Raw genomic sequence first — 25,040 nt, forward strand, 5'->3', positions numbered from 1 at the left:
AATACTATATCTGACGTTTTATGAGTGTGAAGTACGGGTTTTTAAATATTTTTTTAAAAATAAGTTTCAGTGTCTGAATTATATTTAATAAAGGTATATCATTCACAAACGATCAGGTACATTAAGTAGCCAAAAAATACATATACGATGACCTTTTTGTGTTGGCTTTCTGTTGCTTATAATGTAATGTACTAACAACATTGATCTTTTCATGTTGATATTCTTTTATTAAATGTAGCTGCCTAAGTAGATTATCATGAAACTTAAAATAATAATAATTTAGTTAAAATTATTATAAGAGGGGTGCCTGGGTGGCTCAGTCAGTTAAGTGTCTGACTTCAGCTCAGGTCATGATCTCACACTCTGTGAGTTCAAACCCCGCGTCGGGCTCCGTGCTGACAGTTCAGAGCCTGGAGCCTGCTTCAGATTCTGTGTCTCCCCCTCTCTCTGCCCCTCCCCTGCTCATGCTTTGTCTCTCTCTGTCTCAAAAGTAAAAATAAAAACATTAAAAAAATTTTAAATAAAAAATTATTATAAGAAATAACTTAGTTAAAAATCTACCTGCAGAAATTATTTGCAAGGCCAGCATTTGGATTTTATTTTGTAACATTCACTGTAGTAAAAACTTGAACAACTTTGATCAAGTAGCACAGGTAAGTACTGTTAGTGATTTAATGATGTGATATCTAGAATAATTTGCCCACAAGGTATTTCCATCTTTAAATTCCTAAATGATACCACTTGGCAATGAGAAAGAATGAATCCAGCCATTTGCAGCCATGGGGATGGAACTGGAGAGTATTATGCTAAAAGTGAAAAAAGTAAATCAGAGAAAGACAGATACTTTATGTTTTCACTAGTATGTGGACCTTGAGAAACTTAACAGAAGACCATGGGGGAGGGAAGGGGAAAAAAAAAAAGTTACAAACAGAGAGGGAGGAAGGCAAACCACAAGAGACTCTTAAGTACAGAGAACAAACTGAGGGTCGATGGTGGGGGGGGGGAAGCAGGGAGCGGAGAGCGGAAAATGGGTGATGGGCATTGAAGAAGGCACTTGTTGGGATGAGCACCGGGTGTTATATGGAAGCCAATCTGACAAATTAAATTAAAAAAAAATTCCTAAATAAACTAGACATATCCTATTACATTCAATTGCTACATTGGGATCCTGTTTCAATATAATTTTGGTTCATTTATAATTCATACAGGAATTACAGGAAACAGGAAAAATCTTCAGGTATGTTTCCATTTTATATAATTGGAGTTTGAGACTTGAGTTGAAATTGCTTATGATTTGTTTCCACCATTTTGCATTGTTTTTTTAGGGATTTTTTTTTTTACTAATTAATAGCTATTCAAATTATATTTCTGAAATAATACAGGAAAACATCTCATATGTAATTTTGCATTCAGATCCCATGTTGCCATACTCTAATTGTAATACCAACCAAACAAATTACGTTCAGTCAACATTTAACAAACAATTATAGGTTGTCCACTAGTTCCAGACATTGTGATAAGATTTGGACATATAGATGCTAACAGCAGAGAAAAAAAGAGAGGTACACATAGATATAAAAGTGGAGGTACTCGTAGGTATAAAGACAGGTATAGGTATATCTCTACATATACTTTTATTTCCAATCTTCACTCATGAACTTACCCCTCAGCCCTGTTCTTCTTACATCCTTTCTATTCTCAATAAATGGTAACAACTCTTCAGTTGCTTTTACCAGATATATGAGTCATTTTTGACTCACTTACTCCCCACACACCTCACAGTCTACCAGCAAAACTTCTTGCCAATAAAATACTTTCAAAATATATTCAGAATTCAGCCTGTTCTAACCACCCAGCCATTATTACCCAAGTCAATGTTGACATTAGTCTTCACTTGACAAATTGAAATGACCTCATCACTGGTCTTTCTGGGTTAATCCCCTCACCCCCGTTTCCCAGTCCACTGCCTACACAGCAGGCAGAGGAATCCCATAAAACAGAAGACACATCAAGTCTGTCAGCTCAAAATAGTGCAGTGGCTTTCCAATTTACTGAGTCAAATCTCCACCATGGAAGACTCCTTGCCCTTCCTTCCTTCTACTCTAACTTTCTCTCTCCTATCACTCCCTTCTCAAATTCTAAACACTGTAGTCTCTTCATATCTTTCCCTTGACATGCTAAGCAATGCTTTTTCTTCAGGGTCTTTACACCCCTTGCTTGGAGCATCCTTCCTCAGCTGTTCATGTGTCATGAGTATCCTTACCTTTTTCAAGTATTTTCTCAATTTTGCCTCAATTAGACCAACACAATCCAGTATATGTAAATTTGAAACCACCTACCTGGAGCCCTTCCTCTTGCCCATTTCATTTCCCCATAGTACTGATTGTCCTCTAATACAGTATATATGTTACACTTTTGAGTTTATCACTCGTCTCTCCACTCTTGAGTAGAAGCTAGAAAGTAGGGAATGTTGTTTTATCAGTTCAGGGAAGTTGCTACAAAACTTGGGAAAATGGCCAGCCCTAGTTTAATTATATAAAAAATACTTGATTCATTTATTGATTGAATAAACATATAGAGAAAGTTAGTAATTATAACTATATAGTATATTTCTATATTTATGAATGTTTTCATTCCCAATTTTTATTTTTTAAGTCAGTTAAAAGTAAATATTGAATGCATGAAAACTGAATTAAAAAGTAAAGATACTAATGGGTCTTTAAGACACATAAGTTATTCAGGAATTTTTGGAATGTCAGGCAACGTGATAGTAAACAATGTGGAAGAAAACAGCACTAACCATCTAGCAAAAGCTGGACTTACCACAATATTAAGATTGTTTTCATGTTAGTAGTAATCATTTTAACAAAGTCTGAACTTGTATTAAACTGCAACTGCAGATATATACTTTATTCTCAATAAGTAGTGATCAACATACGTTTCTTTTGAAGTCATCCAAACTAATTAAGATATTTGGTTATAAAAAGAAAGTTACAAATCTCAGACTTTTTCTGTCTAAACTCCCTTTGTAAGTTAGGAAGTAATTGAAGTAATTAAATCATTTTATCTTTAAGATGTGCTTACATTTATCCCACTTTCAAACATGGCGTAACATTTTGTGAACAAGTCTAGTGAATTAAGACTTTGCATCTATATACTACTTTTCAGGGAAAAATGAATGTGTACCCGAAGGCTGTCTGCAATAATGAATGCCCCTTATTTACAAATTATGTTGTCCCAAAAATGTGAAACAGTCTTCCAGAATTGTATGTCACAGTGACCAGCTTTTCAATGATCAAGTCTCATTTTTACAACATCATAATTCAAAGGAAATACTTGTGCTTGTCTGACCTGCCATGCAGGAGATGGCCGATGAGCCCATGTTTAGTGCAAGGTGGTTGATGTCTTTGTAGGTTTGCAACGTAAATGAGCCCACTCACTTCTACCAGGTAATGTGAAAGTAGGCTGATGAAGGCAACTATGTTGAAGACATCTTCATATAGATATAAACAACTATGTATCTATCAAGGGGAAATATTAAGATTACATTCAACTATTTTCAATTTTCTATCTCAGATATAAAGACGACAATTCAGATTATGCAAACTCCACTTGTGTGCTTTCAAACCCTGCAGAATCCCAGGTAAAGTAATATTAATAGAGTACAATGGCCACATTTCATCTGTATATGCAACAAATTTCTTTTCATAGGCCAAAACGATGTTAATAAACATCATCTCCAAAACAATGCATTGTGAATTTCGCAAATACTCAAAAACAAATTTCTGAAAACAGAATTCACTTTTGATTTGATATTAAGCTCTGTGTGAGTGTATGACACAGTTTGGATTATTTCTTAAGTAACATTGTTAAATAATATGTATTAGTAAAAGAATTTTAAAGGGCCAATTTGGGGCTATGTTAAAACAAAGCTAATGAGATTGGTCCCATAACCATATGATTATGTTTAACACTACCGCTAACAATGGTTAGGATAGTAAATTTTGTGTTATGTGTTTACCACAATTAAATTTGTTTGAATCCCTTTTTTTTCTTTTTTTATGTTTATTTTTTGAGAGAGAGAGAGAGAGAGAGAGAGAGAACACGAGCAGAGGAAGGGCAGAGGGAGAGACAGAGGAAAGCAAGCTCTGTGCTGAGAGCAGAGAGCTTGATGCAGGGCTCGAACCCACAAACCGCGAGATCATGACCTGAGCTGAAGTGGGATGCTTAACCGACTGAGCCACGCAGGCGCCCCTAAACTTTTTGTTTGTTTTCTTTTGTTTTGTTTTTTTAATAGAGAGAGAGAGAGAGAGAGCACAGAAAAACAAGAAGAAAGACACAGACACATGGAGAGGAGGAGGCAATGTGACCTCAGAGGTTGAATTCAGAGTCATGCAGCCTGGGGAAGCCACAGAAGGACTGGAGTCACCAGGATCTGGAAGGGGCAAAGAAGGATCCTCCGGTGGAGCCTTCAGGAAAAGTACAGCCCTGCTGACAGTTTGAGTTTGGACTTCTGGCCTCCAGAACTATCAGAAAATAAACTTCCGTAGTTTTAAGCTATGCAGTGTGTGATAATGTGCTGTGGCAGCCAAGGGCAATAACACACCGTTTAGACCCAACTTTGCTTGGATTAAATAGGAACAGGAAGTAATGAAAAAATATATAAAGCAGCTCATTGAATAACTAGGATGGCTGGAGAACCACGTTGGAAATAAGCATTTATCAAGAGAGACAGAGAAGCCAGGTCCACAGACCTAATCATGTGATAGGAATTATCCAGAGAGAGGTTGGCACAGCCAGCATCACATGGCAGGCGAATTAGTGGACAAAGCCCCTGGTACTGTGACAGCGTCAGCCTGTGGAAAATGTCCCATGAGCTGCCACCCTCCTGTGGAGGATTCCTCAAAGGCAGGATCAGTTAATGAATAATGAAATCTCTGCTTATAACCAGAATGTCAAGTCATTTTATAAAATGAAATGAATTAGCCCGGCTTTCCACATCATGATAAATCACACCTGGGTAATAATTCCTTACTATGGAATCTCTAAGAGAGTATTAACCTTGTAATTATTGCAACTTATGTCAGTTTTGTACCCTTCCTAGACCTGAAAGTGAAACTAGTCTAATTTGAAATGTTCACATCTGGGGCACCTGGGTGGCTCAGTATTTAGGCGTCCGACTTCAACTCAGGTCATGATCTCATGGTTCCTGGATTCCAGCCCCGTGTCAGGCTCTGTACTAACAGCACGGAGCCTGCTTGGGATTCTCTCTCTCTCTCTCTCTCTCTCTCTCTCTCTGCCCCTCTCCCGGTCATGATCTCTCTCTCAAAAATAAATAAAAGTTAAAAAATTTTTGAAATGGTCATATCTACTTAAAACTGTTTTTATATTGTCAAACAGCTTTTATTACAAAGTGTAAATATAAAGTTAGATAAAGTTAAAAATGATACACTAACTTTGCTGAATATGTTTGTGTGGCAATCTTTAGTGATAACCAGGAGAGTGAGTGATTTACACTGTACTTTAAGTCAGACTACCTTCCTGCTAATTGTAGTTCAGGCTTGTGTTAATATTGTTGCAGGGAGAGAAAAGGCTATGAAGGCGATGTGTGATTAAGACGGGTATTTTACAATATGTCCAAAGCATATTATATGCAAAGTATGCTTTGGACATATTGTGTGTGTGTGTGTGTGTGTGTGCACATACATATATATATGTACATGTATATATATATATGTATATATATGTATGTGTATATATATATATATATGTGCACACACACACCTACACACACACACACACACACACACCTATACATGTATCATAAATAATTCCTCCAAGTTGATGGGGATGGCATGTAAATAAACCTTTACGATACAATGGCATAGGTCATAAACGAGGCCATGCTTCGACAGTTCAAGAGGCCGAGACAAATGGATCCACAGCACGAAGAAAATCTTCGCCCTGGCAAAACGTAGCCAAATGGATTTCAGATTCCTTATGGTTTTTCTGATAAAATCAATCAAGTTTTTCTCATGGGAAAAATATAATGGAGGGTTAGGATGAACAGGGTTTCATCAATGACTCATTTTATTGTTACATCCTTCTTTCTTTAAAACACTAGCAAAAGTGAACTAAAATGTCTCCGCACATTTTTTGTTCTAAATCCATTGAAATTAGGAACTAAGCCTATTGTCAACTACATGTGTGCTGGTGCCCAGATAAAGACCAAAATTGTGGGTGGCGGGCAGCCTTGTGCCTGCCTTTCTGAGGTGACTAACCCCTAGCAACTCTTACCTCTTCCTGGGAAACATTTCTTGCTCAAAGACAAACAAATGAATCAAAATAAGACGTTAATTCAATAAATATTCAACACCTATTTTTAAATTGGCCAGTAATTCAATCCTTATTCTATTTCATAGTTAAAACTTTGGTCATATTATCTAATTTTTAAACTATATTTATACAGACATTCAAACGACAGCATTAAATGTGGAAAGTATGTCATAGAATGAACTTTCTTTTAATATTAAAATTTCTAGAAAGAATTGCAATTGACAGTAATTACCTAAATATTTTAATTTTTCTATTCCACCCTTTAATTGCTCTTCTTATGCAATATCAGCCATGAATTTTTATTCACATAACTAAATGGAGCCATATTTCTTTATCAGCTCTCCCTTGAGCTTCTCTTACTGGAAACTGTGCATTTCTTTCCAGATTTGCAAAGCTACATTAGTATACTCTTTAGTCAGCGATGTGCCCTCTTATTTTTAAAAAGCAAGATCTTCATTAGAAGGATCACTGTGATGGCAGATACACATCAACACATTTGTTTAAAACCACAAGCAAAGCACAAATCTCTGAAGAATTTTCTGTATCAAAATTGTGTTTCTAAAACCTAGTGGAGAGTTCAATCCAAATGCCTCTTTCTGGAAATTGTCAAGTGTATTAAAATAGCTTATTCATATTTGGAGGAAGGTGGGCAAACAGAAAAACAGAACAGAGCAGGAGAAAAAAATTCAGAAATCTGCTTGATTTTCACAAAAGCAGGATGAGAATCAGGAAAGCACAAAAAGTCAACATAAATGAAGGTGGGTGGGGTCTCGTGGCACACGCATGTTCTTCTTCTTCCACAGGCATTGAAGACACGCCTGGACTCAAATGACTTAGATGAATGGTGACTGTACCAGTGCTCAGACATTACTTCAGTATTTGTACTTCCCATCAATGAATATCTGATTAAATACCCTAATTTCTACTGAAGATTTGATATACGAGCGTCTGTCATTTCAGAGCTAAACTGAGTGCAAGTTTATCCAGTGACACATTTCCATTTGCTTTTGTGATAAGGTGCCACACGTTTATAAGTACATTTCCAAGTATCAGAGTGACATATGTTAGAGCCACCCCAAAGGAGTCTACCAAAAATCATCTACTTTCCAGTGACATTACCAACTTCTTTCTGTACTGGACAGTTCTATCCAGGATATATGCTGCAATCATTTTAACACCTACCCTGAGCCTTGATAATGGCATATCCTACAATTGTTTCCATCATATACCTGACCCATAAATTTATTAAATTATCTCTCAGAATATGTGGCAACTCTGTTTTGGGGTCCACGTATCCTATGTGTTTATTTTTAATTAAGTTAATTTAATACTAATGCTATAAATGATGCCTAAACGCTGCATTTATTTTCTCAAACCTTTCTAAAAGGATTGTTATTTTTTGGGGGCGGGGGTTATTTAAGATTTCTTGGAAGATTTTCTTTTAATTTCTTTATTAGAATTTCATAGGCCATCCTCATTCCTTCAGATATGGTAACACTAATGATATTAATTCTTAGCCCTATGTTTGTTTCCATTGTGGAAAGACTACATCTGTTTTTCCCTTTATCACCTGTCCAGTCTGGCTTCCATAAACTCAGCCATCATTTAGGAAAAAAAATGCGTCTTCCTTCATTTCATTCATTTTCTTTCATTGACTCATTTTTATGTTTTTCTTTAGAATTGTTCCCATTTTTTTTCTGACTATAGGGCTACAACATTGTAAACACCAAGTTGATGCCTTTCCATTTCACTCAGTGAACTTGATTCTTAGTAAAAATACGTTCAGGTACAAACATTTTTCTTTTTCTTTTTCTTTCTTTCTTTTCTTTTTTTTTTTTTTTGTAACTTTATTTATAATCCCATTACCATTTTCCTCTCAACTGAATAGAAATGCAGGAAGATTTTTCAGGCTGGAAAATTCCAGGGTTGCTGTAAAAATGGTATGTGGGGTTAACAAGAGAGAAACGTCTGCAGGGGATTGATGGTTTTGAGACTAAATGTGTTCAGTGTACTCAAAGGTGGAGAACAATCTAATTGAAGCAGACGTGTAAGTTTGCAAAAGTCATGATATAGTTGAAGTTCTAGTTTTCCTGAGAAATCTATCTAAAGTAAAAGATTCATCACAAATTAGCTGTAATATGCTTTCTAAAATGTTAGAGGAGGAGTAAGATAATGAAGGGAAATGGAAGCTTTCTTTTAGGTTTATTAGTTGGAAGGAAGGAAGTACGTATACAATAATTTAGATTTTTACCTGTGAAGGAGAGAGAGAGAAAGGCAAGGGCTACATATTGCTAGGATCAGAGAAGAAAGGCAGAGCATCACTATAGATTCTTCAGGTGTTAATAAGATAATAAAAATAACATGAATAACATTGGGGCAAAAAAATTGGCAATGTAGATGAAATGAGTAGATTTCCTTAAAAACACACAACCTGTTAAAACTGAGACCAGAAGAAATGAAAATTTTGAAAAGCTTTCTATGTACTAATGATATTCCATTCAAGATTAAATCTTTCTTTCAAAATACATTCTAGGCCCATAAAGATTTTCTGGTCATGAAGAAACAGTTTTAAACTCCTTGGAAGCTTGATGTAGCTCAGCACCAAAACCATACGTATTTTAAGAATGAAAGACACAGATGAATATCCTTCATGAATATTGAAACAAACTATCTTAACAAGATATTAGCAAAGCAATTCCAAAAATATATAAAAAGGTTAGTACACTGTGACTACATGATTTTACCAAAAAATGTAAAATTGTTTTAACATTTGAAAATCAATGTATTTTACACTTAGCAGAATAAAGGAGAAAATCATAGGATCTTCTCAACAGATGTAGAAAAGCATTTGATTGAATGTCAAATCACACACGGTATCACCTTCTGACACATCAGTAATATAAAGTTATTTCTTCAGTCTGATAAAAGACGTCTACAAGAATCCTACAGCTCACGAACCACTTGTGAATTACAGGCACCAAGAACAGAGAAGAATATTCTCTGTCAACAATAGAATATTCCTTGTTGTACGGAAGATACTAGCTATTGAGTGAGGCAAAGAAACAACAGAGAATAAAGTACGCATATTTGAAAAGGAGACGTAAAATTTTCTTTCTTACAGTCAGCATGACCACCTGTGTAGAAAATCCTAAGGGATCTTGCCCAAAACCCAACTAGAATTAACAAAATTAAAAAGCCAACCCCTAAAAATAATTCTATTTCTACACACTAGCAATTCCTAATTAGAATCTTAATTAAAAACTTAGCATTTTCAAAACCTCAAAACATAAAATGCTTAGAAATATGCTTCATAAAAATGTACAGATTGTATATATTAAAAAAACGTGAGGGCCCCTGGGTGGCTCTGATGGTTAAGCGATTGACTCTTGATTTTGACTCAGGTCATGATCTCACGGTTGTGACGTGGAACCCTGCATGGGCTCCATGCTGACAGCACAGAGCCTGCTTGGAATTCTCTCTCCCTGTCTCTCTCTCTGCCTCTCCCTCTCTCTCTCTCTCCAAATAAATAAGTAAGCTTTAAAAAAGCAAAAAAAAAAAAAAAAAAAAAAACTTGTGGAGGGAAATTAAAGGATATTTAAGTAAATAGAGAGATATGTCATGATAATGTATGGGAAGGCTTATTATGTTAGTTGTCCTCAAACATATAGAGATTAGTGAGATTCACTGGAGGAAGAATTTTTTTTTCAACAAATTGATGAAAAAAATACTAAATTTTGGGGATAAAAATTGAACCTTGCCTTCTGACACAAATTATACACAAAAAGTAATTTACAATGAATTATAGACCTAAAGTCAAAATGAAAACTGTAAGACTTTCAGGAAAAACAATGACTAAATCTTCATAACTGTCATGTAGGCAAATTTTACTCACACCAAAAAAAGGCACTAGAGCATGAGGAAGAAAACATAATAAATTGGACTTTGACAAATTAAATATTTCTGCTCTTTAAAAAACACCCATAAGAAAATGAAAATATAAACCAGAGACTGGGAAAAATACTATAAAACACATTTCTAACAAACGGCTTGTATCCAGAGTGTATATTTTTTAGGTGGGCAAAAAGTTCAAACAAATGTAAAAGAAGATAGGAATGACTAATATGGACATTAAATATGCTCAACATGTTCACTATCTTTAGTCACATAAAACTTAAAGCCACATAGAAATACCATTTTACATTGACTAAGTAGCTAAAATTATCAAGTCTGATTCTGTCTCATGTTGATGGAGAATTCCTGCAACCGAAATTCACACACTTCTGGTGAAAATGTAAATGGTACAACCACTTTTGAAAAGGGTTGGCAGTTTCTTCCATAGTTAAGTATACGTTTACCATATGACTCAGAAATTAATTCTATTTTTATCTATATTCAAGAAAAATCAAACCAGCAACCACACATCAAGCATACACACAACTGTTTATGGAACATTAGAGCTTTCCCCCCCATATATTCCAGAACCCAAAACAGGTCAAATTTTTTATAGATGAAGAAAGTAAATATTGGTACACCTATACAATGAGATTTTACTCAGGAGTAAAACTGAGTGAGTTACAAATGCATAACAGCACATATTAGTCTTAAAAACATTTTGCTGAGGAAAATAAGGCAGTTTGAAAACAATACCTCCAGTATTGTTCCATGGATATGAAGATTAATAATGGACAAAAATAATAAATGATCATAGAAATTAAATTATTGAGTATTTGGGGGGTGTGAATAGGAAAAAATGATTGCTGAGCTCATGAGGGAACTCAGGTTGGTGACAGCAATGTTCTACATACTGATTGAGACAGGATTACATAGGTATATATATTTGTCAAAAATCTGTAAATTGTAACCTTAAAAGCATACATTTTATATTAAGTAAATTATATCTCACTGACAAAATCAAATGTTGGCAGAGATGTGGAATGACTAGACATTTTATACCTTGCTGTGGGGAATACCAATTGGGGCAGACATATTGGAAAATGCTTCGGCTTGTGCACTGAGGTTACATACACTCACACTCGATGATCCAGAAATTCTAATGCCTGTATGCAGAGGAAATGAGTACACATTTGTACAAAAGACAGCATCACAATAAATCAAAATCTCTAACTGGAAACAGCCTTTAAAATAAATAAATAAATTATTGCAGTGGGGTACTACACAAGAACGAAAATGAACAATTATTGCTAAACACACACACACACACACACACACACACACACGTGTAAGTCTCTCAAACATAATGCTGACAGTAAAAAACAAAAGCTAGTATTAAAAAATAGTATTATAAATACAGAAGAGTACAAAACAAAAATTAAAACTAAATTAGGCCATTGGAAAGCATAATAGTGGTTCTCACAGTCAAAGTTGGAAGTAGTCACAGGGCTTCTTCAGATACTAAAGATGTCTATCTTTGACCTGTTATACAGATAAGTTCATTTCAAGGAAACATATGAAATACACATATATGTGTGTATATATATATCTATATATATTTGTATTTTGCTATATGTGTATTTTCCTTTATGAGTGTTATGTTTGATTAAAAACACTTATTAAAAAATTGAGATATATTTCTAATTTGTTACCATTTTCTAAGCTTAAACTATCAAAACTGATTCACATTGGTTGAACAAACCAGTAAAATTACCACATTTTGAGGGGCACCTGGGTGGCTCAGTTGGTTAAGTGTCTGACTTCAGCTCAGGTCATGATCTCACAATTTGTGGGTTCTAGTTCGACATCAGGCTCTGTGCTGACAGCTCAGAGCCTGCTTTGCATTCTGTGTCTCCCTCTCTCTATGCCCCTCCCCCATTCGTGCTGTGTCTCTCACTCTCTCAAAAATAAAAATAAACATAAAACTCTAAAAAAAAAATTACTTCATTTTATTGCCCTCTGTATCTATTAGTACAGATTGAATGTTTATCTTTCACTACCACAAAATCTGATCAGGTAAAAATTACAACCAAACATAGCCCTACAGATAATAGGTCACTTAGATAGTTTTAGAACAAAGCTAAAACATCCCTTTCTTTCATTGCATGCTGTTATCTGCTTTTTCTAAATGACGAAGGAAGCAAAGTTCCTTCTGTGAGCAGAAAAACAGCAACTAATAAGTTAGAGAATGCATTATTAAAATGTTTTTCCCGAATGTAATCTGATCTTAGAAAGTAAGTAAATTCGGAGCACCTGGGTGGCTCAGCTGGTTAAGCATCTGACTTCAGCTCAGGTCATGATCTCACAACTCCTGAGCCTGAGCCCCGCATCGGGCTCTGTGCTTGACAGCTCAGAGCCTGGAGCTTGCTTCAGATTCTGTGTCTCCCTCTCTCTCTGGCCCTCTCCCACTCATGTTCTATGCCTCTCTCTCAAAAATAAAAAAACATTAAAAAAATTAGAGAGTAAGTAAATTCTAATAACTTAAGCTTAATTTTCTTTTCATCAATAAAATTGTAATTGCAATATTTTATTTATATAATCTATTTTAAGTTATACAGCTGGTTTCCAATGATCAGAATTATAATGACCCTCGTATTTTGTACATTGGTATAGAGTGATGTCAGGTGAACCCTTTCATTGACTTATTCCTAATTGTTTTTTCCATTTGTTTACACTGTAGTTTTGAAATATAAACTTCAGCATATACCTTTATATGTTTAGAATTATAGATATTTTAACATAAAAAATAAAAGACACCATTTCATACAAAAATATAAACTAAGTTATAAATTTTCTTTCTCATCTCCTCTTTGGATTTAAATGTAGAAGTGAGCTTCATTGAAGCATAATGCATTAGAATACATTGAATTCGATACTGATAAAATGAATACTTCCATATGAAATTTGGCTATATTTTCTTTCTTTCTTATTTATTTATTTATTTAATGTATTTTGTTTTAATTTTTGACTTTTTTAAATGTTTTTATTTATTTTTGAGAGACAGAGAGAGACAGAGCATGAGTGGGGGAGGGGCAGAGAGAGAAAGAGACAAAATCTGAAGCAGGCTCCAGGCTCTGAACTGTCAGCACAGAGCCTGATGTGGGGCTCGGACCCCACTAACTGTGAGATCATGACCTGAGCTGAAGTCGGACACCTAACTGACCGAGCCACCCAGGCGCCCCAAGTTTATTTCTTTTTGAGAGAGATAACGCAAGTGGGGGAGAGGCAGAAAGAAAAGGAGAGAGAGAATCCCAAGCAGGCTTCCACGCCATCAGGACAGAGCCTGATGTGGGGCTTGGTCTTACAAACCATGAGATCATGACCTAAGCCAAAATCAAGATTCAGATGCTTAACCAACTGAGCCACCCAGGTACCTCAGTTTTACTATATTTTTTTAAAAAACACCTGTGTATTCTGAAAAGTGTTGCTTCTGTAGGATAATAAACTGACCACACCTTCTGATTACTTAAAAGTTTTGTTTTGAAATGAAAGAACTCGAGCATTTGCTTTGTGTATCATATCAATTTGAATTGCCACCAGTGAGAATCACAAGCACACATTTATAAACAATTTATAAACAAAGGCAAATAATAATAATAATAATAAGGATGCAGTAATGGTCTTAAAGTCCATGTATAATTAGCTAAGCTTGTAATTAACTGAGTGCTCTTTGTGGGGCTCAACATACAAAGTCCAATGGCAGAATTAACACCCTGTATGTTTCTGAGGCTCCTGAGTTCCTTTTTACTGTTTTGTTTGTGCCCCAGCACTCTTTGTAGAGCTCCCTGCTCTCTTCCTCCAACTCTCACCTCCCTAATTAGTGAAGCTTATTTTCCACTCCTCTGTGCATGGCCAAATGTTTCCTAGGAATAAGACAGTATATGAGATTACCAGTGAAACATCTAAATAAAGCTCATTGCTAAAAACATATGAAATTATATTGTGGTTTTTAAACCATTAAACCAGAGACTTGGAATGGATAAATTATCTTTGGTTTTGCATTAGACACAGAAAACCACATAAAACTGAACTGAAACTTGTTAAATGGTTACTATGTGCCAGGTACCAATTCTAAGTGCTAAGATTTAAGCAAAATACAAAATTTGTTGAAGATCATGTTGCTAGAGAGAGGTAAAGCCAAAGGCCCATGCCTACCGACTTCAAATCCCGAAATCTTCTTTAAATGCCACAGTATTCAGTTTTAAATATGTGTATGCACACATGTTTACAATATGGGTATAATTTGTGCACTATATGTGTGTATATGCATAATATGTCTAAGTTTATATAATGTGTGTAATGCATACTACATATATAATAATGTATATGTATGTATATATACACATGTATATATGATTGTATATATATATAGTATATATAGGTTGATAGATATAAATATATGTATTTGTGTGTATACATATATACAGTTTTAAAAATGTATACATTTAAAATATACATATTTAAAATATATATATTTTTAAAATTTATATATATACAAACAGATTTTTAAAATTTGCACTATGTCAGCTTGAGTGCCTCAATTGACTCTTCCATAAAATGGGAACAATATAATAGAACATAAATCAGAGAAATGTTAGAATAATTAACTCAAGAAGTGTGCTTAGAATGGTAAATTACACATAGAAAGATTTCAATACCTTTATCAAAAATGTGTATTTACAGGCTACTCTTTTTATTATTTACTTTATACTGATTTTTCTTGTCTTCTCTTGGCTCTGATTTTTTTTTTTTTCTGAGTCCCATATAATCAGTTTACCACTCTATAAAAATTTAGGATGGTCATTTTCTTCTACCAAAGTTTAATATTCTCTGTGTTTATAAACTTGATTAAAGCTGATGCAAACTAATATTTATAGAGTGGCCAAATATTTTAACATCCAGTCCTGGAAATCTTTGAGAAAGAAAGCAGGTGCTACCACTAACACGAGGACAAGAAGCCTGAAGGGTGACTATTATGGGAAAATGGTGGCAGATGTTCATGATACCATGTATCGATTGTGTTGCCAGAATGGTTTTGTGTCTAATCAATATGGTGTAATAAATGTATGCTGTATGGCATCCTGGAACATTACTTTTTACATTAGTATTGCCGATGAATGAGCTCTACTCATCTCTAAATTGAGAAGTTCTGTCTTTTATGACAGGTTCCATTTGTTTTTCTCTTCTGGCTTCAGTGAGAGATTAAGTAATTTAAACTCTGAAATTTTGGTGGGAAGAAATACACCCTCAGGTAAGGTCTAAGAATTCCAATTTGTACTCAGAGAAGGTTCACAAAAATTTTATTTGAAACAAATGGCCTGCCTTTCACAGTCTCTGGTTTTACACTTTTACCATTTCATGATAGCTCTTATGAAGATTGTATATGATTACTATATGTTATAGTATAGGGTTGTAATTCCTCAAATTATTTTGAATATGGGTAGAATTTAAATTATAAGTACATCTAAGTATTTAATTAATTTTCCATTATATAGTCTATCAATGTACCTTTTCAGTCAATCTTGTAGATAAATTGATACACATTCTGAATAAGATCAAAATTAACAGTGTTCACTGTTTTTACACATGTATCTATACTATCACTTGGTTATGTGATTTTAACAGGATACTAAAAGTGTAGAGTTGAGGTTGATTGACAACAGTTATCATGACAATACCGTGACTTTTCAAGCTTTAACCTGGAAGGAGAACTGTCAAAAATGTCCTTCAAAGTACCAGGCAACTCCTCAGCTACAGCTAATGGAATCTGTCACTAAAACAAGTTTAAAATTTTGGATATGCTTTTCCAGAATAAAAAACCTTAATATTAGATACTATATTAGTTAGAATGGAATGATTCTGTGTTCCTATAACGACTTATTAAATTTTTCCCTTTAATTACTGCAGATTCATGATTTGAAAGAATGAGGCAGGGATGAATTTGCAAAAAAATGATTAGGTGATCAGTTATTGTAAGAGAGGCAGGGATTCTGAGTATGGGAAAGAGACTGGGAATATATTCAGATTCTAGGAACAAAAGAGATGAGTAAGTTTAGATGCAAGTATCTCATCCTTTTACTCTATTGTCCCACCTTAACCTTCCAGTAGTTCCTCTTAGTTTTTCTAAAATGCACATTTTAGTTAATAGAAGTGACTTTATTAAAGTAGAAACCTGTTAACACAGCTTTATTACCATGATATGCAGAACACTTTCAAATGTTGGGCCATACGTAATTTAGCAGAACACCTTAATAAGTTGGGATCAATACATTTAGATAAGGAGACTAATTTGGATAAATGATGGTAAGGAAAATTAATCTGTTGAAAAAAGTGAGAGCGATATTAGGGGCTAAGGCTGATGGATGCATAGAGCAAGAATGGAAAAGATGACATTAATTGAGGTCTTAACAGAGGCATGGGTAAGCAAAAACAAATAAAATCAATACTGTGAGTAAAATGTTTAACATTCCGAGTTAAGTTGTTGATTGTATAACGATATATCCTGAATTCTCTGTTGCTCCAAACCTTCAATAAGAGTTCATTGTATAAATAAGCAGTATATTCACAAAACAGTGTGGAAGGAAGTAAAACAGTATAAGTATTTCTTAGTGTAGATAAAAATGGTGTGAAAAGATTGCAGATTCAATGGGGCCAATCACGTAGCAGAATTCAATGGTGTAGGAGTTTATGATAAGAAGGGTGTAACCCTTCTGAAGATTCTCCTAGGTGATTAATTATTGGTGACCGAACTATTATATTTGAATATTAAAGGCAACGATCCCCTCAAAGCAGACTTCTCCAGGCACCCAAAACTTAAGGCACACATATGCAATGGTGTATTTGTCTGTATTTGTTACTAGAAAAGCATATCTACCATACTCACTCCCCTATTAAATTGACTTTAAAACAGAGGACTTATCTGAGTTTTTAATACAATTATATGCCCAGAACTGGTCTTAGGATAGGTCAAGAACAATGAATGATTGGTCCTCCATACTTAAAGTGTGCTTGCTCTACACAGAAGCTTCACTGGCATCAACTTGGAAACTGTAGAACATGGAGAACCTCCAGTCCTGAACCCAGACCACCGAATCATAACCTGAAATTTATCAAAGGTACCCAGGAGACTCAAATGCACATTGAAGTTCCAAAAGCACGACTAATTGCAGTTGCCTGCTATTTTGTAAAAAATACTCCAAAGTTAATGGCTTAAAATTAAAAAAAAAGATTGTATCTTTGCTCATGTGTTTTTGAGTTGATTGGTCCTCCTGCTGGACTCTTTAGAATATTCTATGCTGCTGCAGCCAGACGGTAGCTTACGCGGGAACATTCAAAGTGACCTCACTCATGAGTGTGTAGTGGGGATATCTGGAAGTCTGGGACCCCTTTCTCTCAATCCCTCTCTGTTCTTCCTTGTGGTATGTTGGATTTCTTTTCAAAATACTTAGATCCCAAGAGCATTCCGAAGAAAAACAAGCTGCAGTGTAGACATGCTGCAATGCTTACCAAGTTTTTATTTATGTCATGTTTGATTATCTTCCACTGACTGAGGCCAGTCACAAGACCAAAGTCAGAATCCATGTGGAAGGCAGAAATTCAAGGCTTTGAATTTCAATGTCATCCTGTTATTCCTCATGAAATTGGTGTTCTTAAAGGTAAAATGGACATATCAACTTTCCAAATGGCAGATAGCTGGTTATTTTGCATTTGGCAATCAAAATAATGGGGACATGTAAACCCACATTTTCACAAGGCGAAGAAACATTACTGAGACTCATGTCGGCCTTGTGTTCAAATACATTCAATAAATGTTGTCCTTTTAATAGGTAAATAAATCCAAATTTGATTAAAAGAATTAAGCTGGCCAAAAACAAATATGGGTAGTTGCTATAAAAATTAATTATGTGTTCAGGATATTCATTTGGTCTGCAAATGTAAAATAAATAAGATAAACAGATCTCTCTACAACTATTGATCACAATGTTGAATAAGAAAAAGGGAATCATATGGCATTCTTTAATAGAATTTGACTTCCACAGAAGGGTTGCATTAAACTGAGTTGTCTCTAAGTCCAAGAAGTGAGACCATGAAATCATTGGGTGACCCTCACACTTAAAATCAGCAATAATTTTACATTAATGTCTACAAGTAATTTGGCAAGCCTGTCTGAGCACCAGTTTTGGCTAATATAAAGTCTCAGCTATAATATACTTTTGGAAAGTTTTATATTTTGTAATCAGAGTTGAGGGCTCTAATGGGTCAGTGATAAGCAGCCTCAGCTACTGGCATATTCATTGTTCCATGACCAGAGATAACATTAAAATTTATATGCATGGCATAAGAACAGCTTCATTCATCTTTGTAGTCGTAAAGTATAGTCACCAAACAACACTTCTCCACAAAAATACTTCTGTGAGACTTAGCCTGCTTTCCAGTCTTTGGAAACCTGAATATCTGGCCATGTCTTATACAGTTGCATCACTAGAATAAGATATCAAATACTCGAAAAGTCACAATTTCTCAAATAATGGATCTTTCAGTTTTCTCAGGAGCTGAAACGCAATGCTTAGAATTCAATGATATAGGCTAAGAATAGAAACCATAAAGATGCAGACTCTGTGTAGTCAAATGATAGCAAATGCTCAGACTTTGAGAGGAAAATCAGAGCTTCAGTTCTGTGAAACCAAGGGAAGTTCTTCAATGTGAAAACCATGGCTTCTGCTTTTATAGGTAGTCTACCTGAGGAGCTGGTGTGTATTTAAGAATGTTTTGATAGGTCTAGGGAAGAAGGGCAGTGGGGTTGATATATTATGTCTCTTTAGGACTATCCTGAAGATATCAGACATTTGTTTGCCTGCTTTAATTGACCTCTGTGTTACATACGTGGGCTAAAGCAAATTTAGAAACATCTTAAGTACATATAATTTACAGGGAAACAAAGAAGACAGCCAATTCACCAGAAATTTAATAGAGAGAGATCCCGAGAAGAGAAAATCTCAAAGAGCATTCCTAGGAACTAATGCAAATGTGTGGATCAAGAAAACTGCACACATGTGCTAGCCTCCACTCACATAGAAACAATCAGAGAAAACATGAGGCAAACTTGGTAACATTCCCCAAGCTCTATGCAGACCATCAACATAGGGCAGAAACACAAATGGTGAAAGGGAACCTCTCTCTAACTAAACACTGAAAGGTAAGCTATACCTACCCAGGGTCAATTCCTAGGAAAATAGACTTAAAATAACATCATACTCATCCCGGCACTCTGAAATACTGTGTGCAGGACCAAGTTAAAGTCCTAAGCCCAGTACCTCAGAGTGGGACCTTATTTAGAGACAGCATCTTTAAAGAGATAATCACATTAAAGTGAGGTTATTGACTGAATCCTAATCCAGGATGACTGGTCTCTTTATTAGAAAGGGAAACTTGGACATAGATGTAAACAAAGGTAAGATGATGTGAAAAAAACGTACAGAAAAGACAGCCATATACAAGTCAAGCAGAGAAAACTAGAAAAGATTCTTCCCTTTTAGTCTTCAGAAGTAACTAACCCCTGCCTTGAGGTTGGTCTTTTAGCTTGTGAGCTATGAGATGACAGTTTTCTGTTGTTCAAACTATAGTATTTTGTTACAGCATCCCTGGCAAACAATTGCAAAGGTGCAAAAATCTAAACTCTTTGGACTATAATAGTGGCCTCCCAGGCATACACACATACACACAATAGCAGAGGATAGAAATCTAACTGACCAAGGGGGCATAAAGAACAAATTCTGAACAAAAAGTGGTACATGTTGATCCAGGAATGACTCTTAGATGGCTAGGCCGATAAAAACAAAAGAAAAGATCTGTGTAGGGACATCTGAGGCTGTCCAGAGTGGGAAAATAGACTGGAGAATTAGCCCATCATGTCTCTAAATAAAGAAGAAGTAAACAAAGACAATAATATCAATATCAAGAATGCATCATGACCCAGAATTGCTAAAATCTATCATTTAAATTGTTTTCTAAGAAGCATGAGACATGCAAACAAATGGACAATTTGAACTGTAGACATTAAAAATAGCAGATAATAAAACTCACAGTGGTGGACAATTGGTATGGTTTGCAAGCAAAGTCTTCTCAACATTGATTGTAAATATAGTCAAAAATCTAAAGGAAACCATGTTTAGAGAATTATAGGAAGGTGAGATAACAAGGTCTCATCAAATAGGCAGATGTGAATAGATAGAAATTATTTTTGTTTTTTATTTTATTAAAGCTTACTTATTTAGAGACAGAGACAGAGACAGAGACAGAGAGAGAGGGGGAGAATCCCAGGCAGGCTTCAAACTCACAAACCATGAGATCGTGACCTGAGGTGAAGTTGGATGGTTGACCAACTGAGACACCCAGAGGCCCCAAAAAGAAATTATTTTTAAAAGTGGGAATTATGATATACAAAAAGTATAATAACTGAAGTTAAAATTTCACTAGAGGAAGTTTTATCATCAATTTGAATTGGCAGAAGAGAGAATACGCTAACTTAAAAGTAGATCAAGATAATGTGCAATCTGAAGAATGAAGAAAAATGAATAGAGTTCCAGAGAAATGTCACAAATGTATGATTCCATTTATATGAAATGTTCAAAATATGCATATTTATGTGACCAAAGTAGTTTAGTGGGTTTTAGGGTTCTGCATTTAAGAAGCTTGGGAGTCACTAATCTACTCTACCAAGAAGTAACAACTCAATAGACTGGAAAATCAACAACTCTTTTTAGAGGGGACCCAGGGAAAAATCACTGCTGCCAAGTTTCAAGGCAGGTAGGTGAATACAGGAAATTGCAGTTTGAACAGAGACTCAAAGGGCTTTCCACCATGGGAACCAGCACCAGGATAAGAAAAACTGCACAATAATTGATGAAATACTGGAGATCAGGTGTGGAGAAGTCTGAGAGTTAAAAACTGCAGTAGGAACCAGTAATAAGACAGACCTCACAGCGTTGTGAGATTTATCTCACATTTACAAATTTACAAATCACGTACCAATTTGTGTGACTTAGAAGTCACATATCAATAAATAGAGACAAAATATTTGATAAAATTCAACACTCATTCATGATAAAAACTCTCACTAAATTAGGAATAGAGAATGAACTTCCTCAACTTAATAAATAATATCTACAAAATACCTGCACCTATATCATACTTAATGGTGAAAAATGTAAAGCTTTTCCACTAATATCATGTACAAGGCAAAGATGTCCCTTCTCTGCACTCCTTTGCAACATTGTACTGGAAGTCCTAGCCAGTGCAATCAGACATGAAAAGTATATAAAAATATATAGATGGGTAATGAAGACCTAAAACTCTCTTTGTTCACAGATGACATGATTGTCTATGTAGAAAATGGATAGAATCAGCAGGGAAACTTCTGGAACTAATAAGTTATTATACAAGTGTAATTCTGGTTCTTGCTATCACATTATTGGTGGAAGTGAAACTCGATCCATATTTCTTCAATATTTTTCTTTTTGCTTCAGAGAGTGTCATTTGTTTTGATCTATATTCAAGGTCACACACATTTTTTTAAATCTCCAGTCTGCTGTGAGTCTAAATGGCATTTCAAAAAATTTTAGTTATTTGAGGAACCTCCACACTGTTTTCCAGAGAGACTGCACCAGTTTGCAATTCCATCAACAATGCAAAAGAGTTCCCATTTCTCCACATCCTTGCCAACATCTGTTGTTTCCTGAGTTGTTCATTTTAGCCACCCTGACAGGTGTGAGGTGATATCTCATTGTGGTTTTGATTTGCATTTCCCTGATGATGAGTGATGTTGAACATCTTTTCATGTGTCTGTTAGCCATCTGGATGTCTTCTTTGGAGAAGTGTCTGTTCATGTCTTCTGCCCATTTCTTTACTGGATTATTTGTTTTTCAGGTGTTGAGTTTGGTAAGTTCTTTATAGATTTTGGATACTAACCCTTTATCTGATATGTCATTTGCAAATATCTTCTCCCATTACATTGGTTGACTTTTAGTTTTGTTGATTGTTTCCTTTGCTGTGCAGAAGCTTTTTATCTTAACGAGGTCCCAGTGATTGATTTTTGCTTTTGTTTCCCCTGTCTTTGGAGATATGTCAAGTAAGAAGTTGTTGCAGCCTAGGTCAAAGAACTTGTTGCCTATTTTATCCTCTAGGGTTTTGATGGTTTCTGGTCTCACATTTAGGTCTTTCATCTATTTTGAGTTTACTTTTGTGTATGGTGTAAGAAAGTGGTCTAGTTTATTTCTTCTGCATGTTTCTGTCCAGTTCTCCCAGCACCATTTGTTAAAGAGACTGTCTTTTTTCCACTGGATACCCTTTCCTGTTTTGTCAAAGATTAGTTGGCCATACATTAGTGGATCCAGTTTTGGGTTCTCTATTCTATTCCATTGGTCTGTGTGTCTGTTTTTGTGCCAATACCATACTGCCTTGATGATTACAGCTTTGTAGTAGAGGCTAAAGTCCAGGGTTGTGATGCCTCCTGCTTTGTTTTTCTTTTTCAACATTACTTTGGCTATTTGGGGTCTTTTGTGGTTCCATACAAATTTTAGGATTGTTTGTTCTAGCTCTGAGAAGAATGCCAGTGCAATTTTGATTGGCATTGTGTTGAATGTGTAGATTGTTTTGGATAGTATTGACATTTTAACAATATCTGTTCTTCCAATCCATGATCATGGAATATTTTTCCATTTCTTTGTGTCTTCTTCAATTTCCTTCATAAGCTTTCTATAGTTCTCAGCATACAGAGTTTTACATCTTTGGTTAGGTTTATTCCTAGGTATTTTATGGGTCTTAGTACAATTGTAAATGGGATCGATTTCTTGATTTCTCTTTGTTTCTTCATTATTGCTGTATAGAAATGTAACCAATTTATGTACATTGATTTTATATCCTGCAACTTTGCTGAATTCATTTATCAACTCTAGCAGCTTTTAAATTACCCTACGACCTAGCAATAGCACAAAGGATACAGGAGTGCTGATTCGTAGGGGCATATGTGCCCCAGTGTTTATAGCAGCACTATCAACAATAGCCAAATTATGGAAAGAGCCTAAATGTTCATCAACTGATCAATGGATAAAGAAGATGTAGTTTATATATACAATGGAATACTACCTGGCAATGAGACAGAATGAAATCTCGCCATTTGCAACAACATAGATGGAACTGGAGGCTATTATGCTAAGTGAAATAAGTCAGTCAGAGAAAGGCAGATATCATATGTTTTCACTCCTAATGTGGAATTTGAGAAAACTTAACAGAAGACCATGGGGAAGACAAGGGGAAAAAAGTAGTTTCAAACAGAGAGGGAGGCAAACCATACGAGACTCTTAAATACAGAGAACAAACTGTTGGGGGAGGGCGAGGGAGAGGGGAAAATGGGTAATAGGTGATGGACATTGAGGAGGGCACTTGTTGGGATGAGCACTGGGTGTTGTAAGTAAGTGATGAATCATGGGAATCTACTCCCAAAGCCAAGAACACACTGTATATACTGCATGTTAGCTAACTTGACAGTAAATTTATATTTTTAAAAAATATAAAAATATAATTTGTGAAAAGAAAAAAATAGTTATTCTGCCTTTCAGCTTTGAAAATATTACTTTTAAAGACATTTCAATTTCTTGTTTGATAGTCCTTACCTGAATATGCATTTTCCTTTATTTTAAATAGATACATATTTTAAGCATTTAACCATACGTTCAATAGCTGTTCTTTGTCTGATAAGTATAATTTCTGATCTCAGAGTCTGTTTCCATTGACTGCCTCTTTTCTTCAGTGGGTCTCATTTTCCTATTTCTTGTTATTTCTAATAATTTTGGGTTGAAAATTGGACATTGTGGAAAATATACCATTTTATTTGCTGCTCTATATGGCAGTTAATTTCCTTGGGCTCAAAGAACAAATTTTTTCTTCTCTGTATTTCACAGAAACTAATACCTATGCTGTTCTTGTTTTCCATCATTGCTGTTTTATCCCAACCTCCCGGGGATGTCTCTCTAATTTCTGTACAATTTACAGCTCCTTGCCAGCCTCTGACTCTGTCATCTAATGTTTGAAAATCAGAGGGCTTCAGCTTTCTGCTTCCTGAGCTGCAGAGTTTTAGGAGTGCACTGTTCTAACAGCAAAACCTCACACATCTCACCCCACCCAGCTCTATCATTCCAGCTCCCTCTCTCCCCCTACTGCTTCTGTTTGGCCCTGGGGGCTCCTGAACACGTGCATATATATCTAACAGTCAGACATTTGGAAGACCATATGCTCAAAATATGTGTTGTTCTGTGATATCCTTGCTACCAGAATTTGCCTCTTTGAATCCCCAGCTGTGGATCCCTATTTCTGGCACCCGAGTTAAAGCTGTGGCTTCCACTTCTGGCTTCCACAGTTTTAGAAAAGAAGGTTGGCAGGGGATCTCAGGTTGGAAAGCCTCAAAATCCTAATTCTTCCCCTTCTGTTTGCATTTTCTTGAAAGGTGCATTTTGTGAAATGTTCCTCTGACCTCTGTGTTATGTTGCATCCCTCATGGTGTCATCCTCTTCCTTTTCTCCTCCTCCTCCTCCTCCTTCCCTCCCCCCGCTCCCCTTCTCCTTCTCCCCCTTCTTCTTGGAGCCACATAGTTTATTTAGTCTGATTTCCAATTTTAACAGATTACAGCAAAATAGACCTAATAATTCAAGTGTATCAGTCTTATTTCACAACATAAGAAATGACTAATAATGAGAACT

Source organism: Panthera uncia (assembly GCF_023721935.1).
Source record: "Panthera uncia isolate 11264 chromosome A1 unlocalized genomic scaffold, Puncia_PCG_1.0 HiC_scaffold_17, whole genome shotgun sequence".
Classification (NCBI taxonomy): Eukaryota; Metazoa; Chordata; class Mammalia; order Carnivora; family Felidae; genus Panthera; species Panthera uncia.